This window comes from Haliotis rubra, unplaced genomic scaffold, assembly GCF_003918875.1.
Source record: "Haliotis rubra isolate DU_JTF1 unplaced genomic scaffold, ASM391887v1 Scf353, whole genome shotgun sequence".
Classification (NCBI taxonomy): domain Eukaryota; kingdom Metazoa; phylum Mollusca; class Gastropoda; order Lepetellida; family Haliotidae; genus Haliotis; species Haliotis rubra.
The window spans coordinates 1,071,603-1,086,937 of NW_025767028.1; the positions used below are offsets into that span (position 1 = coordinate 1,071,603).

General features: G+C 43.8%; 2 long non-coding RNA genes across 3 annotated transcripts; both read left to right on the top strand.

Annotated features, from left to right (window-relative positions):
* The first annotated feature begins 2,767 nt into the window (after positions 1–2,767).
* LOC124285123 lies at positions 2,768–12,308 on the top strand. 2 transcript variants are annotated; one of them, XR_006900733.1, is made up of 4 exons: positions 2,768–2,978; positions 3,327–3,365; positions 3,797–3,975; positions 12,288–12,308. It is a non-coding gene; the product is annotated as an uncharacterized LOC124285123 (long non-coding RNA). The 2 variants fall into 2 exon arrangements; XR_006900732.1 differs by lacking the exon at positions 12,288–12,308 and adding an exon at positions 4,038–4,296 and having other exon boundaries at positions 3,797–3,932.
* A 50-nt stretch (positions 12,309–12,358) lies between these two features.
* On the top strand, positions 12,359–14,551 carry LOC124285144. Its single transcript, XR_006900737.1, has 3 exons — positions 12,359–12,408; positions 13,509–13,701; positions 14,485–14,551. It is a non-coding gene; the product is annotated as an uncharacterized LOC124285144 (long non-coding RNA).
* Positions 14,552–15,335: the final 784 nt, after the last annotated feature.

Genomic DNA, 15,335 nt, shown 5'->3' on the forward strand with positions numbered 1-15,335 from the left:
AGGAGGGTTACCATTCCGGACCTCCTCAGCACAGATCCCCAACACCTCTTACTCATCTCCTTTACATGGATGATATCGAGCTCCTTGCCAAAGGAGATACTAATTTGAAAGAGCAGGTTCTCCTTGTCGTGTCCTTTTCTAATGATATTGGCATGACATTTGGACTCGACAAATGTAATACTCTTCATTTGAAACGTGGCAAGGTAACTAATGATGGATCGGTCAAGTTACAAGGGGGAGGCATTATTGAGCATCTTGTGGAAGATCAGGCCTACACCTATCTTGGAATGCAAGTTCGAGATAAGCTCCAGAATGCCCAGATTCAAGAAAAACTTCGGGCCGAGTACAAATCTCGTTTAAAGAAAATCTGGAGCTCAGAGCTAAATGCTCGAAACAAGGTCAAAGCCACCAATACTTTTGCTGTGCCAGTCCTCTCCTATTCCTTTGGAGTAGTTGATTGGACGAAACAAGACATCCAGAGTCTTGACCGCCTGACCAGAAGGATCATGTCTGATAACAGAGCCCACCACCCTCGTTCCTCTCTTAACCGTTTATATATGCCAATCAATTCTGGAGGTCGGGGTTTGATTAATGTGGAGGCTCTTCATGACAGAATTTTATTGTGTACTTTTGCACATATTTATTTATCAGATGATCCTCTGGTGATGCATGTGAAGACTCATGATGAAAGCAAGGAATTCCACAGCTATTTTAAGCGTGCCAAAGTTGTTGGACAGAATCTGAAATTTGAGGTTGAGTTTGCTGATGGCGATGTACTGCTGGACGGTACAGCGATGGGAGTAAACCAGGTGAAGTCCTTCACCAAGTCTGCCCAGAGTCGGTCTTTTGTGGAGAAGCTTTCTGAGAAGCCATTGCATCGTGTGTACATGCAGTGTGTTGAACAGAATAGCAATCCCTCCGACTCCTTCGCCTGGATGAAGTCGGCTGGTCTTAAATGTGAAACTGAGGGCTTCCTTTTTGCTGCTCAGGACCAGTCACTTCCCACTCGTAATCGCCTAAATGTGATTCTTAAAGAGAATATTAACATGAAATGTCGACTTTGCAATGAATTCACAGAGACTGTCCAACACCTCGTCAGTGGATGCCCTTCCTTGGCACAAACAGCATATCTTAAACGACATGATGGCATGGCTCGTTGCTTTTACTACCGTCTCCGACATGCCTGTGGCTTTGACTCCGAGGTCCATCCATGGTACGACCCTGAACATGTCCAGGGCGTCATGGAAAATGATGCTTTCAAACTTCTGTGGAATAGGCCCATATACAGCCTCAGAAGAATTCCTGCCAACAAACCTGATCTTGTCCTTTTTGATAAAGCCAATGAATTTATATATATATCATTGAATTTTCTGTCCCTTTTGACAGGAATGTGATTGACAAGATTCAGGAAAAGCATGATAAATATGCGGACCTCGCCTTTGAAATGTCTCGCTTGCATCCCAAGTACACTGTCGCCAGGCTCCCCATTGTTCTCGGTGCCCTTGGTTTGGTACCTCCTGATCTCTTGGCGCAGATCAGGAGAGTGCCCGGGTTCTCCACCGGGAGTACAGCCCTTCTGACACTCTGGGTAATGCAGAAGGCTGCAGTGTTGGGGAGCCTTCATATTCTCCGGAAGGTTCTTGGTGGGTTTGACTAGGCAGCGTTTCCTGGGAGAAGTCCCATTCGCTGTCTGGGCTGCGTGTAGAGGGGGCAAGGGCCCTGAGCTGATGATGAGCCTTACCAGCCTGACTGTGCCAGGATCACCCGAACCCTCTCTGCTGCATACAATCTTTAATCTGTAAAACATAATAATAATAATAATAATAATAATGGATATTTTTAGCGCGCCATTTTCCACCCACTGATACATGCTCAAGGCGCTACATAGAAGCAGACATACAATGCATACAGAGGATAAAATAGTAAAATACGTATACATTGAAATTGGTGACAGAAAGATTGATTTTAGGGATAGGCTTTGGAAAAAAAGAAAGTCTTCAACTTAATTTTGAAAGTTCCAATGTGGGAGACTGCTTTATGTGGAGAGGGAGAGAATTCCACAGAGTAGGACCAGCGTACTGGAAAGACCTCTTGCCAAAGGAAGAAAGGAGAACTTTGGGAATGGAGAGAAGACATTGGTCTTGAGATCTGAGAGTTCTGGTAGGGGAGTACACAGTGAGAAGTTTAGAGAGATATCAAGGAGCATATGTCATCGGTTCCCAATTGCGCAGATCGATGCTCATGCTGTTGATCACTTGATTATCTGGTATAGACCACCGCAATATTGCTGGAATATTGCTGAGTGCTCACTCTCTCTCTCTCTCTCTCTCTCTCTCTGAGTACACTCGCGCGCGCACACGCACACACATACATAAATGTGAGAAACAATTTCAGCAAATGGTTTCGATGACGAACAGGATCTAACAGAAGCGTCATTGAGCACAGGCGCAGTACAGCACTATATATCCTCCTGTATATGTACAGTCGTATATTTCCTCCAGACATTCTTCACCAATGGCGTTTAATGTCAACGGTTATAGGTGAAATGCGTTATGTTTTCAGACTATTCCTGAATAAATTCAAGGAGGAAATATACCAACACACTTACGGTGATTTTACCAGAGTTTTAAAAGTTTTTAAATGCAATTATTCACAATTCTAACAGAGGACATTTTGGGGGCAAAATCTGTAGAAATCTGTGAATCTCTTAGACTGGTTCCCATTTATTGCTAGGACAGACTGGAACTTTGTTGGTTCTCGGCTACCACAGTGCGCTGTATTATCGTATATTGCAATATGAGAGACGGGACCCAGCTTTGGACGATCGAGTGCAGCGACACCAAGCGGAAGATCCAGTCTGCGAATAAAAATGGCCACCATGCAAGAAGATTTTGGAGATTTCTTGCCCAATGATGATCGGTCATGTGCGGCAAATACCAAGTGTCAGGCAAGAGAGATCGATGCAGTTTGTGCATTAGGTAATGTACCATCATAGTCTAACGATTTAGATTGATAAGAATGTTTAACACCGGTTTCTGCAAGAGCTGAATTATGAGCTGACAGTGACAGGCTGATATGGCACTGTTGTCTTCCTTAGAGTGAGAAGTGAGCTCACAAGAGAAGACGTATTTTTGATAAGTGGTAATCACAGTTCTTGCTGTATATATAAACTTGAACATTGTGCTGTATGGACTCGAGTTGTAATTTTCTATCAATTGTCTGTTCGTGTATTTTGGTACCCGACGGTGTCGATAGTTGCAGGTGACATGTGTTTCGCCCTGTCACCTGTTTTCGTGAGTATCCTATCTCGTGGTACTCTTTCACAGGTTTCGCTGCCTGGGATGTGAGGGTGAGGCTTATATCAGGTAAGGCTAGGTTATCCAACCCTTATCATTATCCGTAAGACCCTTTCTCTTATCAAACAGCTCTGGGCCAAGAATACTTACCCACTTGCCGCATGGGTACCTGGCTGGCTAGGTGACTCACATACAAGCTGCCTGGATGACAGGACTGGCTAGGCAGTGACTAGCCAGGTAACTCATTCAGGTAACTCAGGGGTAGGTGACCCACACCTTGGCTGGTTAGGCAGGTGACTCTCTCATTGGCTGTCTGGGTAGGTGATTCACTGGGTTAATCGTTAATTCTGATGTGTAGTTTGAGTATAATCATGTACAATTAGGATTGAGAATTCAGGCAAATCGGGGTTGAAGGATATCTTTCCCTGTTTGAAACAAATGCAGCTGTTCAACGTTACCCCATGTAGGACAAGATAATATTTGCTTTACACTTGTTTCAGGTCCTGCCTAATCTAAACAGTTGGACACAAAGCTTAAGAGATGCACAAATGCAGTACTAGGCAGTCAGCCACCCAGTGCCATCCAACCTTGACTTTGAACCAGTGAGAACTCTTCAGCACGAACCTGGGTAACTGTGTGACAGGGCACATGTATTGCATGTGGATGGGTTACACTGCTGGTTTGGTTTAGGGGTGTGTTAACTCTTTAGTACTCAACCCAGTGACTAACTAAGGTAGCTAGGTGACAGGGCACATGTATTGCATGTGCATGGGTTAAACTGCTGGTGAGGTTTAGGGAATGGGTTAACTCTTTAGTACTCAACCTAGTGACTATCCTAGGTAGCTAGGTGACAGGGCACATGTATTGCATGTGCATAGGTTAAACTGCTTGTTGTATTCAGGGATGTGTTTCGGCTTAAACCACCTTCAAGTTGCTGTTTCTGTTGTTTTCAAGTTGTTGTGCATTTTTCCAGATTCCTAGGATCAACCAACAAGTGTGACATGGGCATTAACTACCTGTTCTTATCACACTGTAAACATACACTCCCCAAATGACACTTCTCTGCATACCGGTATTCATATTACCAGCCACAAAAGAAACCGCATTGTTAAAATTCTTTCTAAACTGAGCTATAAAAGTTTCCGTATGAACTTTTATAGGTGGATACGGAGATCATAACAGATGGGCAGAACAGCATGTATAATGTACATTGAGTCCAAATGCAGGGAATGTCACAAACTCAGTAACGGCTAGGTGAGCTGTAAGAACAGCAGTGCATTGCCGATGCATAGAGTAGATCAAATGGGCATGGAAGGTCTGTGGAATGGCTTGCCATATGCTTGGCTACTTTGCTGCCAAATGGTGATCATATGTCAATCTCATGCCATACGTTATACAAGGGATAGATCCAGTGAATTTGCAGCAGGCTAAGGCTGTACTTGAACATTGTTCTGTTAAAGACAAGCCATAGCTACCTTGCCAGGTGAGGTGGGCCATTGTCCAGTTGGAATGTCAGTGCTGGGCCATGAACTTGACAAAAACAGAAATGACACTGGTCCCACTATCAGATGACTGTAGCCCAAATCTGTCAAATTGCTCTGAACAACTGTTGGGGTGGATACGCTGTGGTCCAGGAATGGTGTGAATACTGGTGATTGATGTCTGGAACCTGTGCCATATATAGATGGGTCAGTTGTATGTGCTCTCTTAGCGCTAAGATAGTCGTAAGTTAATGTTAATGTATGGCACTTACGACTATCTTAGCGCTAAGAGAGCTTCGAAAATATAGGCCCTGGTTTATATGTAGTTTTGTTTAAGGATACCCAGGCCTGTGTCAAAGTGGGATAACATTTTCAGGGTGACTTGTGATAGCTTAAATGAAAGGTAAGGCATTGTACTTTATTGCAAAAATTTTTGGGTCCACAATCTACTCATAGTATTGACACCAGCCTTCCTTGATTTGACCCCAAGTTCAAGGCTGTCTAGTGTGTTTCGGCTCGTAACTTCCGGTGACCATTGTTTACAGTGGATACAGCAAAATAGACATGGTCGATCCAGGCTCATATTTTGCCGATTAAGTGACAAGTGGCAGGTTGGTCAGCATGCAACACAGCCTACAATCGATATTAATTATGGTGCACTGCCATGTCACTGTAGATAGCAAAGAAGGAAAATAATTGTGGTCTGAGGCCTGATATGGTGAAGGTAGTGCAAGTGTTTAATTTGCTATATGTCTGTTATTTTCAAAATATTCACTTGAAACTTTGCATATTTACTGACAGGAACATTTGAAATATGTATACATGTGTTTTTAACTGAAAATATTTTTTTTTTACATTTTTTTATGAATTTATTTCAATTTTCTGATTGCATATTGTTTTGGTAAGTGAGCGGATGCATCAAATTTAGTCAGATTGGTTCCATTATGGTGAATGTATGTATCATTACGCCGCACGTGCCTTTTAGATGCATGTGATACCTAAAATGGCTAATATTCAAGCCTTTTTCAAAAGATATAGAGCCAAGTTTGTGAAGAATTCAGTCCTCAGTGAGGAAAATGGCATCTGTCATATGTGGACTGGAGCATGCAAGCACAGTGGGTATGGGGTATGGAGGTATTTTTACCCCATAGCCTACCAGTGGCGTACTACTCATGCTCACAGGCTGGGTTTCATAGTACACAGGGAAAACTTCGACATAGGTGATTACGACATCAGCCATTTGTGCCACAACAGTAAATGCACCTATGTCGAACACCTGTCTGCTGAGCCACACAGCATAAATGCAGACAGAGTGGCCTGTGTAAACAGGGGTGTGTGTAAAGGCCATGGACCTTTCCCAGATTGCCTTTTGGCATTGAAGTTATAGGAGAACAGAAAAACAAAGGCAAAGTATATGAAAAAATACTAATTTTTCCTTATCCTGACTCATGCTATTTGCTTGTCTTCTTCTTCTTGCGAACATAGTGGAACACTTGTATCTCCCACTTGAAGTTCCCTTCAATGTAAAATCACTAATTAGTACTCACGAGTTATCTGTCCCCTCAAAAGTGCGGGAACTAGGGCGCCACCTCCTGCCATGTGCCTCACTCTCTCCTTCTTCGCCCAGTGAGCAGGACGTGAGAGCGCCTGTGTCTCCCTACACACTATATCCTTTATTTATATTTAGTTCTTTCCCACTTATAATCATCTATAGAGGTGTAACTAGTATCCTTATACAACATGCATTGATATTTATTCGTGTTTCTGCTGCTTTATTCACGGTCCGCCATGTTTGCTCAGCAGATTGGGTTAATAAAAAATCTGCACTGTTTGTAAATTACGTTTCTCTGCTGCTGATCCGCATTTAATATGCTCTAGTTGTACTACGCCATGCTCTACTGTTTCACGTTGCAATTTGTGTATTAAATTGTCTAATTCTGCCTTTGATAAATATTTATATTGCGTCTTGAGACATGCAGCAGATAGATCTCGGAAACAGTCTTCAGTCATGGCTGATAGATCAGAGTCAGATATACCCTGTCAACTGTTGGCGGACGACCCTCTACCGTCTGGTGTTCCGCTTGAGTTACCTTCGGGGGGAGAAGCGTGGGACGCAGTCTGCTATATCCAAGAAGCGACCTGGATCCCAGGACATCCCGTCGTCCCAGTCTAAGAAAAAACTTTTCATCTGACATTCTTCCTGTTTCAGAATTGTGCTCATATGATGACGATATACCGATTATCATTCCAGATGTATGGCATAAGAAGCGACCAGTATCGGCTACCGTCACTTCAGCACAAATCAACACGCAGCCAGAGATGACTACGCTGACGGCAGAGATTCTACCTGAGGGTCCCGTCGCTACCATAGAGAGGGCAGCGTCAACATCAGCGCAGACCGTCCCAGACGACCTGGTCAACCAGATTATGATGCTGATGGAAGACCCATATGGTTTACAGAGGCCTCAGAGCCGCAGGCCCCAGAGCCCAACCCATTTAAAGTCATGTAGGGCCCCAGAGCCCGTTATGACTTCGCGTAGGGCCCCAGAGCCCACAAACGCGCCTCCACGAAGGGCAACCCAGCCCGTATCGAAACCTTCGCGAAGGACGTCCCAGTCCGCCTCCACGAAGGACCTAGATCCTCACCATTCGCGAAAGGCTTCATGGAGGAGGAGTGCTTCACCGAGCTCAGACCCTGAAGAACACAGAGAGGTCGTTCGCGAAGCAAGCTCCTATCTAATGATTCGGACTCAGACTCGCTACCTTCGCGAAGGCCTTCATGAAGGTTAAGTGGCTCCAAGTCATCTTCATTCAGAAGATCTATCAGGGATTCACCGAGAGCTTCACGAAGGCACCATCGTTCGCCAAGGAAGTGTCCAGTCTCCCTATAGAAGCCACTCGTCAGTTCGTTCAAGACATCTTCGTTCTATAGTTGTCGGGGGATTCATTAGGACCTTAGCGAAGCTACAGGTCACCCTACAAACACAGTTCGTTGGGCTATTCACCACGTCGATCCCCTCGACGATTTACACACAAGTATCCAGCGAAGCAGAGACATCGTAGTACTTGTTTATCAACTGTATGCCACATGCCATCTACAAGCCTATGCGAAGGCCTTCGCACAGGCTATTTACAACGCAGAACGTCGCTGTATTATTTTATCAACAGAACGCTATATGTCATTACCGAGCCTGCGCGAAGGTATTCGCGCAGACATCCACAAGACAGAGATGTCGCAGTACTTAACTTTTTAACTTGAACGTTATATAGTTACGTTACGCGAAGTACTATTTACAGATGAAGAGCCTAATTAAGGATCTTCAGGCCGACTACCTACATCAAGGGCATCAACGACGTTTCGCAGATAATCACAGGAATCACCATTTCCGTATATATTGCTAGGTATGCAATCCCGGACTACGATACGATTATCTACATGCAAGGCGCCATACAGTCACACCAAGTTGACCACTACACAGATCTGCAGACAATTCAATAATGGAATTGAGCAGCAGCCTTGTTACAGCGAGTAAAACACATAATCGTCAACGATTTCCTGAGAAGAAATATGTACAACAAGTTCAACATTAATTCGACAATTATGACGCTACATTGATGTATTCAGTCTACAAGCTGACAACTTGCAAGTTTTATTGAGCCTATATTATATAAAGAAGTCGGCATTATCTTCAAGACTGAAGTTACATTCACAGCAGCCAGGAAAATAACCTACCCAGCATTAATATTACAGGGCGAGGTAATTCGCGACGAAAGATTCGCGCGTTTACCATTAAGCCTCGAAACACGTGGTCACTCGTGTTACTTCGGGAAGTTACGGACAAGACAGACAATTGATCTAATATCAACGACGGCACTAAATTATACAAGGTTCCTTTTCCTGCTACACCGGTGACATCACAGCGCGGGTACTCTACAGAATCAAAATGCCTTGTTCTGATTGGACCGAGGTCGATCATAGTTCACAGTTCAAGACATAGGTTGCAAGTGACAACAACATATCAGTGAACGAGCAAAGCCTCCATACAGTCCAGTTAAACTGAACCTTCATGATTGGGCTGCCTTCATGAGGTTAGAGACCTCCCTGTCAAGTAAGGACGAGGGCATGGCAGTCAGGCGATTTTTTACATAAAGTTCAACAATGGCAGTCACCCCTGGTTGTTCACCTACATCGTTAAGGACTTCGCAGCGCGTTTTACCCCGACGACGGGATACAAGTGGATCCAGATCCACAGCGTCTCAGACTACAGTTGAACTTCATCATCAAGCTACTAACACAACTAGGATGGTTAGTAAATCTACTTAAGTCGGACCTAGAACCTACGCAAGATCGGCAATTTCTAGGTATTTGATTTGTAACGGCGCAGAATCGTATAATTGTACCGGAGGACCGATGGATCAAGATCTCCGCTACCACTACGACAGTGGCAGAGCCTGTTGGGGTTACTCACGTCAGCTCAAGACATGACAGTCAGAGGCAACTACAATTACGTCGTTACAAGTCATCATCAATTCGCATCTCGACGACTCTCTACCGTTCAGTCTACCTGATCACGTCAAACCTCACCTACTATGGTGGACCAAGAGATCGAATGTTTGCGTAGGCGTCTCTTTAATAGAGCCGGAATCGAAAACACATCTCTACGTAGACGTGTCACTACAAGGTTGGGGAGCCCATCTCGCCAACAGGACAGCATCAGGGCTATGGAGCAATCAATAGAGTAAATTACACATAAATCTGCTAGAGATGCAAGCAGTGGTAAACGCCATAATGCACTGGAGCAACTTACTACAGAATGCTCAGTTGATGATTCACACAGACAATTCGACAGTTGCGTTTTATGTGAACAAACTAGGCTCAACCAGGTCCCAAACCTATTGACTCTATGTTTTCAATTGTTCGATTTAATCGACAATCTCAACATACATGTCAGAGCATGTCACATTCCAGGAGCAAAGAATGTAATAGCACACACTCTCTCTCGGCCACACCTACCATCGCCGACAGAATGGATGCTCCATACAGAGATATTCACTCAAATTATCAAGGAAATAGGAACTCCACTAATAGACCTATTTGCCACTCGATTCAACAAACAACTGACAACATTCGTATCGCCAGTTCCAGACCCACTAGCATGGGCAACAGACGCACTAAGCATATCGTGGGAAGGACTCAACGTGTACGCTTTCCCGCCACCAGCGTTAATCCCACAAGTCTTACTCAAAATCAGTCAAACACAGAGCTTCCATCTGATTTTGGTCGCGCCCTACTGGCCAGCGAGAACGTGGTTTCCAACTCTTATTCAAGGAATCGGACAACCAATACTACAACTTCCAGAGTGTTCGAATCTGTTAATACATCCGCACACCAAACAAGCGCACGGAAAGCCAGAAATATTCCAACTTCACGTATGGATTGTATCAAGGCGTGTCTGAATAAGAGAGGTTATTCAGCCAGAGCGGCAAAAGCAGTCACGCTTGCCCTGCGTAGCTCAACTCGCAACTTATACGATGACAAATGGCACAGTTTTGTCAATTATGCTGCAAAGGAAGGATTTACAGCAAGATATGCTACTCATCCTCAAGTGGCTGACTCCTTATGTTATCTACATCAGACTAAGAATCTAAAAGGCTCAACTTTGTCCACTTATCTTGCAGCAATAAGCTCTGTCATAACTATGAGAACGGGCGTCAAGTTAACCAAAACCCCAGAGTTACTCGCCTTGCTACGAGCATTCCGATTGGAGGATCAAAAACGGAAGTTTCACGCTCCAGCTTGGGATCTGAATATAGTGCTCCAACACCTCACAAGTGAGGCTTATGAACCGTTAGAATCTACATCGTTTGAATCTCTGACTCAGAAAACCTTGGTCCTGTTATCTCTAGCTACGGCTGCCAGGATGTCAGAGATTCCTGCATTGGATTACGAGAGAACACGCTTTGATGATATTCATAACATCGTGTATCTGGGACTACGCTGGGATTTTATCGCCAAGAACCAATTGCCAGGTCAACCAGACAGATTATTCCACGTCCTAGCTCTCTCATCTATACTTGGACCTCATGATACGATGGATCTATCACTATGCCCAGTAAGAGCACTGAAAGTAAGCTCAGTACTATGTTTATATCATAAAAGTATATTAGCTAACAAACTCTACGGAGTTTTTGCTATCATATTAACAAGCTTAAGTCTATTAGTCTTAAGCCTAGGATTTATGTTGTATATACTGTATCATAATATTTATATTGTAATAACCCATATATGGCAGCTGATAAGTTAACAGCAGGAATTCATCAATTCAGTGCCTTTATGAAGTTCCCATAAGGGTTGTTACAATAATTACAGTACAAATCACTAATTATATAAATCCAAAGTATTCTGTATTCCCACCTCCGTATCCGTCGGATTCTACAAGCAAATAGCATGAGTCAGGATAAGGAAAAATATGTAATTTTCTGAAAACATTGATATTTTATACTTATCCTGACTCATGAGGTAAGCCCTCCCATCCTCCCCACATAACACTTTGGATTTCCCTGAAAATTCAAGTGTTGGGCTCAGTATATGAGGAGAGAGTGAGGCACATGGCAGGAGGTGGTGCCCTAGTTCCCGCACTTTTGAGGGGACAGATAACTCGGGAGTACTAATTAGTGATTTTACATTGAAGGGAACTTCAATTGGGAGATACAAGTGTTCCACTATGTTCGCAAGAAGAAGAAGACAAGCAAATAGCATGAGTCAGGATAAGTATAAAATATCAATTTTATTCAGAAAATTACATTATCATATGACATAGTAAAATTATATTCATATTTCCTGATTTTCGTCAAAGTCACAGTTGGTTGTGACATAGCACTTATTCACAACACATAGCTTTAGAGACATTATGATGTATTTAAACTTAAAGTTACACAGTATCTGTCTTGAGCAAGTAATTAGCACATACAGTTCTGCAGCATCACTGCACATTTTCAATATTTTGAATAAGAATGTTCATGGTTTTTGCTGAAACACGGTACAGGGTCTAACTGACCCTTTCTGTAGTCCCCACTCTGCTTGTCAGTCTGTTTAGACTTCAAATGTTCACAGATCTTGCTTCCATGCTGTGTAAGTTTCCTTTTCACAACACTGGGGCTTTTCTGATAGTCTTTGTGATAGGTAGCCTCCTTGTCCATTTGTTCAAGTGACCGCACAGCTCGGCTTGAAAGTTTCACCCCAGAATGGTCGCACTTGTCGATTGCTGATGTCCCAGGGCCATTGTTGAGCCTGTGAATTGTGGAAGAAGCCCTCCCAATCATGTTCCTTGAAAAGTTTACATTCTTTGGCAAAGAAATACTCAGTGATCGATTGGCAGCTTCACATTTCTGTGTGTCTGTGTACAGTTTCATTTGTTCCACCACTTGTACACTTAACTTCATTTTGAGAATTTCATTAAGCAAGTGTTTATCATTGACATCCATATTGAAATGAGTGATACTGTTGCAGCCGAGGAACATGGATCGCTGCCACCAGCTGTTTGTTACACCTCCTCGACACACAACTGAGTACCGGGCACACCTGGAGCAGTCGCCTCTGTAGCACTTGAGGGTTGCTTCGAGCACTCTTGGTAAGATACTACGAACTGTTTTCATGTCACCTGCATGATCTTTCATGAGTTCTTTTAGTATCAGGCTGCACCGTGCTTTGACATCCTGGCTCAGCACCTTCTTTGCTTCCATTTTATGTGTACGAGTAGTGCCGGGGAACATATCTGGGTTAAAATCAGCTCTGTAACATTGTCGGAACTGTCCTTGAGCCAAGTGGGTGGGGTCAGCTAGCCTTTGCACCTTCCACATTGGGTCCAACACTTTGAGAGCTTTGTCTACTCCATCTGCAGACCTTAAACCCCATCGGTTGTGGCATACTTTATGAGTACACCCTGTAGTGCGCGCTGATTACCAATGTCCTCTCCCATTTTGAACTCAGAGAATGGAGTGAAGGCCGACATGTTCGCAGTACAGTCTGGGTGCCCCCCTGGACATTTCACATCCATGCCTTTTCCTTTCAGCCAGGCACAAGTCCAGCAGAGCTTATTCTGGAATGACGCACCGATGATGAACTTCTTGTCAGTAACAGTTTCGCAGGCGATGCCGATTGCTTGTGATGCATTCTGCCCTGGCTTCTTCCTGCTTGCTATTGTCATCGAGTTGTATCGGCCATCCATTGCAATGTTCATTTCACATGACTTTGTACCCCTCTTTCGATTAACTTCCTTCACTAACTCCACCTTTTCGGCCATATCCTTAGTGATAAGTTCAGTTACAGCCTTAGCCACCTTGTTGGAGGTCCTCTGCATACTGCTCCTGCATGGGGGTGGAATGTCCATGTTGGCCATCAGTAACCTCGCTCTCGTATTTCCTATAGGTGTGTCCTGTAGACCCAAGGCAAGTCCCACGTTGGGTGCTGCTGGGTTTGGCCCAGGTTTACCCGTCTCGATTTCTTTGTGTAACTTCATTTCAGGTGCTACAAAGTCACATGTGACACATTTCAGTGTTATTTTCCAGCATGCTCCCCATTTTCTCTCCTTGGCTATCTGCAGCTGAGGGTCGTCACAGTCACTGGATGTTGACTGATGCAGTCGCAGAGCTGTGTTCCATGCTTCGGCCACCTTTTCATTGTCGACTGTCGCATACCCTCCAAGTCATCTTTCCTTGACTCTTGTTTCAGGTCATGCTTGCTGGTTGAAGTGGGACGCAGCAGCCTCACTGAAGTAGAGATGCCATTGCAGTCAGGTGTTGACGACAGCCCAGTGCCATCCAGCCTTGACTTGGTGACCAGGTAGAAGTCTTCTGCACTCAACTTAGTGACAGTCCTGGGTATCTTGGGTGGAGAGGCACTTTCCGACTCTTCCGATTCAAGGGTGAGACCTTTGTTCCAGGGAGTATGGCCTTTGCTGAACTGTGACTTGATTCTCTTGTGGTCGCCTTTCATCGTGATTGTGTCGAATAGAACTAATGAGCTCTGAGCACAGCATCTACCTACATATCCCATCTCTGTGTGTTGTAACTGGCACTGACAAGCAGGTATATGTATAAGAAAATGTATTGGAAACTCAAGACATACACATGTCTTGTGCCACTGGTGTATATCGCAGTTGAGCCATACACAACTACTGACACTTTGTCGTGTATTGGTCAGGTGTCAGGTGAGAGTGGTCACGCTTGGTGACTCGCTGCACCTGATTGGCTGAACACAGCTACTTGAGCAGCCAATCAATTTAACGGGGAAAGATAGGGCTTTCTAATGAATAAAAATTTAACAGTTTCAATTTTCATTTTTTTGAAAAATATGAACTTTAATGGAATTATTTTAGTATAAAATGCATGTATGTATATAAAAATAGAATTTTTTTTGAAAAAAATGCTTTAATGGACTGAAACCAGTGTCCTTTGATAGCACATGCAATAACAAAAGAGGAACACTTGATGTTTTTGTCAATTTCCACCTGGTTATGGAGTTATAGACAAATTAGAATTGTGTTTGAAATTAATTCATGCCCAAAATTAACACTCAAATGCCAGAGATACAGCATGGAGTAAAGGGAGTATAAGTAAAGTTGTGTATGAGTTAGGGCTTTCAAATATTCTGTGAGCCTTACATGGTGTCTGGGCTTAGTATTGATGAAGTTTGATTTAATTTGCAGACTTTTTGGTGTCCTGATAGGCCTCAGACCAAAGTTACCCCCCTTAACTTTTACCATGACCCGGAAGTAAAATATGAGAATATAGTGCCTTGTTTAAATGGGCTGTTCTGCTTGTGCTAATTTTTTCAGGGTGACTTGTGATAGCTTAAATGAAAGGTAAGGCATTGTACTTTATTGCAAAAATTTTTTGGTCCACAATCTACTCATGGTATTGACACCAGCCTTCCTTGATTTGACCCCAAGTTCAAGGCTGTCTAGTGTGTTTCGGCTCGTAACTTCCGGTGACCATTGTTTACAGTGGATACAGCAAAATAGACATGGTCGATCCAGGCTCATATTTTGCCGATTAAGTGACAAGTGGCAGGTTGGTCAGCATGCAACAGGAGAACAGCCTACGACCGATTTTAATTATGGTGCACTGGCATGTCACTGTAGATAGCAAAGAAGGAAAATAATTGTGGTCTGAGGCCTAATGTGTGCTGAGTGTCTGTAAAAGAAACAATACATGGTTGTGTGGGGTATTCAAGCCAATGGATAAGGAGGGGGGAGGGTGGATAATTTGAAATATTAGGTGCAGAGTTATTTCCTTTGATTGTGACAGATTCATGGATCCGCGCATCTTCGCTAAGCCCCGCCCCCTTGGATACTGTCGCGAGGCACCCCACGCTTTCTAACAAAATGGCCGCCGCCGAGCAAAGCAATTGTCTCGCATGCATTCCTGAAAACTTTTCTGTGTCCTTTTTACCGATTGCTGATCAAATATCGACCAAGAGCATGCAAAAGGGACTTAATTATTACCAGCAAGGCTACATTCATGAGGTGACACTTCAGTTTCCGACCGTATCCGCCAA